The sequence below is a fragment of the Balaenoptera musculus genome, chromosome 7 (genome assembly GCF_009873245.2).
Source record: "Balaenoptera musculus isolate JJ_BM4_2016_0621 chromosome 7, mBalMus1.pri.v3, whole genome shotgun sequence".
Classification (NCBI taxonomy): Eukaryota; Metazoa; Chordata; class Mammalia; order Artiodactyla; family Balaenopteridae; genus Balaenoptera; species Balaenoptera musculus.
This window is the reverse complement of record NC_045791.1, coordinates 45,627,869-45,632,868: the sequence shown is the minus strand read 5'-3', so window position 1 is coordinate 45,632,868 and position 5,000 is coordinate 45,627,869. Positions and strand designations below refer to the sequence as shown.

General features: G+C 32.1%; 1 long non-coding RNA gene across 1 annotated transcript in view; it reads right to left on the bottom strand.

Moving 5' to 3' along the window:
- Positions 1 to 3,139: 3,139 nt before the first annotated feature.
- The window catches only part of LOC118898478, a 14,942-nt gene continuing 13,081 nt past the window's right edge, over positions 3,140 to 5,000 (bottom strand). The window contains exon 4 of the long non-coding RNA XR_005020704.1: positions 3,140 to 3,217. This is a non-coding gene — a long non-coding RNA (uncharacterized LOC118898478). The remainder of the gene's footprint in view (positions 3,218 to 5,000) is intronic.

The window sequence follows — 5,000 nt, the reverse complement described above, 5'->3', positions numbered from 1 at the left end:
CTAGATACCAGTAACTTACTTTTTGTATGTCTCTTTGGCCTAGAGCAGTGGTTCTCAATCTTTAACATGCAACATAAAAATTGCGTAGAAAAGCTTGTTAAAATAAAGTTTCTTGGACCCAACGCCCAGAGATTCTGATTCGGTAGAGAAAGTAGGAGGACTCTATTTACATTTCTATCAAACTTAAAGATGGGGCCAAAAATGCTGATTTGAGGACCACTGGCCTAGGCATAGAAAAATTTTTGTCCCAACAGCTCTCCAATTCTATGGGGAATTCAAGAAAACATCTGGAGCTGAGTCATCTTGGTCCTTCTCTTGGTGAACTAAAAGTATTTAGCTACCACCTAGAAATTATAAGGAAGAAGTATTATAATCATCATTTTAATTACTTTAAAATCATTGTTAGCCCTAAACAATTACTTAAGCAGAAAGGTTTGGATTCCAGTCAACTTTGGTACTGAATGCTGCACAACTCAATTTGGAACAAGGATCTTTAAAAAATGTTGATGCCATAAAAATGAAGAAAAGTCACTGATGCGATAAAAAGATTATGCATACATACATAGCTCAGATCATTCTTTTTACCCTCACCCTTCCTTCAATTTCATCCATTTTTAGTGAAAATTTGCAAGTTAAAAAAATTATGAAAAATAGCACAACTAATAAAGTACCATAATGATAATATTTACATTCCTGTTATAATACCTTATTATATCATCATATCACCCGACGTTTAGCTAAATTATTCTAATAATGCCATGAGAAAGTTTAAGACTTCATCTAAATACGAGTCATATTAAGTAACCAAATATTCACTCAGTCCTATTTAATGCATTTCATCTACACAGTTCTGTAAATAGTAAGTAATAAAGACACATCAATAGGGCAGTTATCATGAGCCTTAGGAAATCATTTCTACCAATTCTTACTAGTTAACCTATTTTTACTACATACACTAAGACTCTGGTGTACGCAAGTTAAATTGATTGACTTAAAATTGAGCCTGGATATAGGGAAACTGCTTTCCTCTCATTTTTTCTGTGAACCTTAAACTGCTCTAAAAAATATAGTCTTTATGTAAAAATTGAGCCTGGATTATATTAATAAACCAATACCTTACTATAGTAGTTAAGTTTTAATTTTAAGTAAGTGACACTCAGGTCAATGGCCAAAATAACAAAATTGTCTTTCCCACCCACTGAAATTGAACGATTATCTAACCTCTTCCCAACAGTGACATTTACATTACCACCTAGTGCTAGTTCCTTTCCTGACCAAAGTTGAACAGTTTCAATAACCTGTTCTCTACATGGTTTGTGAAGCTGGAGGATCCATATCTGTACCATTATTTTTAGGAAAACACAATCTCTTTCTGATGAACAGGATTGGGTGATCAGAGAAGGGATAGAATTCACACAATTTAAGTAGGAATACTCTTAAATATATGGGATGAGTTAACTCTATACTGTCTAAAAATCCCAATTGACCCAATTTGTACCAATTTGAGGAGGTGGATTCATCACATACCTGCCACTTCATTTTTAAAAATTTTCTTTTACTCTTCCTGGTGTTCTTTAAGGTTTTGGATTTTAAAGAAGGTTGAAGAAGGTGGGAGAGGCAGAAAGGAGGAAGGTCAGAAAGAACAGAAATGAACTAAGTGGCCTTTATCAAGTAAATGGTGTTTTTTATTTTTATTTATCATAAAATTTGTCCAATATCTTTATTTCCCCTAAAACCAAACTCATAAAAATATGCTTAATATCTTCAGAATAACAATGCAAATGATACTGCTTATTGTGACAGTAAACAACACTGGGGAGGTAAAAGAGGGGTAGTAGGTATAATTAAATATCCTTTTCAAATGCTTTGGTGAAGTGCAGTTGTGATGGAGAATTTTCTAAGCTATTCTCTCTAATCTATAGAATATAGAAAAGTTGTTATATGTCAGTGACAGGTTTTTGGAATGGCAAATCTAATAAACAAATGTCTTCAGTTGGAGATCCAAAATTTTAAGGTTATTATTGTTTATAGACATCTGGTCTCAGTGAATGAAAGGCTAATTATTTTTAAGAAAAAAAGTCAAATAAAAAGTAACAAATTGGTAAAAAGAAAAATAAGTAGGTAATACTATTTCCACTACAATGTCTTATAATGCTAAGATAAGAAAATTATTTAAGTCTAATGAAATGATAAATGTCATGTTTGAAAATATGAATTATACTAAGATACATTAGTAGATATTTAGGAATCTCTCTATTATAAATTAAAAAAATAAATAAATGTGTAATGAATTTGAGTTCACATTATTTTAAAAATGTATGACTTTCACAACTCAAAGTATTCTTACTCTTATTAAGGAAAGCTAATGAGGCAAAATCTGAGTTCTACATCATCACAGCTATGTATATAAAAAGGTGAATATACTACATCATAGTAATGAGAACAGTACTATTTTCGGATATTTACTATATAGGCTTGGTACAGTGCCAAGTGCTTTATCTCGTATTTTTCAACAGCCATATAAGTTTTAAATGTTCATTTTGCAGAGAAGAAAACTAAATCTTAGCAAACGTAACAGTCTATCCAAAGTGAAACAGATAGTAAATGGTGAAGTGAGAATTTTAACTCAGTTCTATTGACTCAAAAGTCCGTGTTCTTCATCATTATACTGTCTAAAGTCTCAACTGACCTTATATATATATGTCACAGTGATTGAACATAGAGATGACTTGTTAGGCATTGCACAGAAATCATGATGGTGTCCTTAAAAGAATAGAGGGCCAGAAATTTTTGGACTTCAGTTTTAAAAAATTTTTATTTTATATTGGAGTATAGTCGATTAACAATGTTATGTTAGTTTCAGGTGTACAGCAAAGTGATTCAGTTATACATATACACGTACCTATTCTTTTTCAAATTCTTTTCCCATTTAGGTTATTACAGAGTATTGAGCAGAGTTCCCTATGGTCCTTGTTGGTTAACTGTTTTGAATATAGCAGTGCGTACATGTCAATCCCAAACTCCCAGTCTATCCCTCCCCTTCACCCTCCCCCACCCCGCCGTAACCATAAGTTTGTTCTCTAAGTCTGTGAGTCTGTTTCTGTTTTGTAAATAAGTTCGTTTGTATCATTTTTTTTTCTTAGATTCCACATATAAGTGATATCATGCGCTATTTGTCATTCTCTATCTGACTTAACTTCAATCAGTATGATAATCTCTAGCTCCATCCATGTTGCTTGGACTTCATTTTTGACCTATCAGACTAATACTGTTACTCACATTTTTATAGCTGTTTGATTTAGAGATAACAGTTTACATTTTTTGGGTATATCATGCAGGGTAGTGCCAACTTTACTTGCAATCATCCCCCACTATATGAGTTAGTACATTATTATTATCTCCAGTTTCTAGAAGAAAGCAAATTTGTAAAAAGAATATTATAAAGACAAATGAGCTTTTCACAACTGCTTAGAAGAAATATACTTTCAAATTTCCCCCTCATCTTCACCTATCATCATGCCCTCCTTCATTATGAAGTATGTTAGAAGTATACATTGTATTATGAGATACTTTATTTCTGCTTTCAAGAAATGTCATCTGAAATAGAGATATTCTCCATTTTCCAACCACAAAAGCAATTCTATATTAACAGGTAAACACAGGATACTATGTTCAGAAATGTGCATCACTGCATTTGATTCTCTGATATATTCAACTATGTTGAGAGGTCACTTATTTCTGGCTATTGTCATTTTGGCAGTGGTGGGAGTTGCGGGAGCATGGTAAGCAGAGTCAAAGAATATGTGCAACTCCTCTTTTAAACGTGTATAAAAGCAACACAGTTAAAGCTCATCTCCAAAAAAGAGAAAAAGATGAAAAGCAAAATGAGAAATTTTGAGCCAACTGATTTAACCAAGTGCTCAGTGATGTAAAGAATGCTGCTGGAAATAACTTCTTTCATTTCTACTCTATATGCTAGAATCAGATATGAATGTCGTCAGCTGCACATTACCTCTGGGAAATAGTGAAGATCTTTTCAAATTTTTCTACTTTTTCTAGAATTCACTTAATTTTTCCCCATCAAGTATTTTAAGTAAAAATAATAAGCAAAAAAAAAATACACATTTGGAAAACAGTGCTGAAGGTAGAAAAACCCTTTCATTGACTTTTAAAATAATGCTGTACTAGATTTTAAAGTTTAAAGAAAAAGATTATACTGAAAGTCACATCAGATTGAAATGACGGTAGGGTCCTCTTTAAATTACAAGTTCATATCTAACACTAACCTTTTGTTAGTCTCTATAACGTGCTGCTTTATATTACTTTGCCGTACACTGATAGTTTTTGTAAACTAAGACCTACTTCACCTACCTTTAAACACAAATGTTTGCTTAGTGTCTACAAACGTGTGCTAACTATAGTCCCTCAGATATTCATTAGTGTTTAGAATTTGCACTTAGGGAGGACAACGGCATTGTAAATGAAATTGACCAGTAGCCAAAGGGAACATATAATTGTTTGTAATTAAACAAAAGTGTTGCTGAGTTAATCAAGTTCACATCTTAATATACTTTAAAGCATTGCTGTCTTGTCAAAATGAAGACTTCAGTATTCTGTCTCTTTAGAATGTTCTTTTTTTTTAATTGGTAATGAAAACTAAGCAAATTATACCACTGAGATTTTTTTTTAACCCACTTAAGTAGAATAAATAAGCCAAGTATGTTTTAATCAAAGTTTTCACTGGAATCTTCTTTTAACTTTTTCACCAGTTTCATAATTAACAGTTTGTACTGGCATTAGCCTATTTACAGCTTTTGCTCTGCAATGCCCTGCGCTGTTGATCTCATCTTTTTGAATTACAACACAAACATACTGAAACATTACATCCTTCCCTTGGTAACTGAATCATTTATTTGAAACACCATCGATTTGACAGAATTCTTAAGGGAGACAGAATTTTTATTGTAATTTTTATTTGAATTTTTAATTTTATTAAAGGT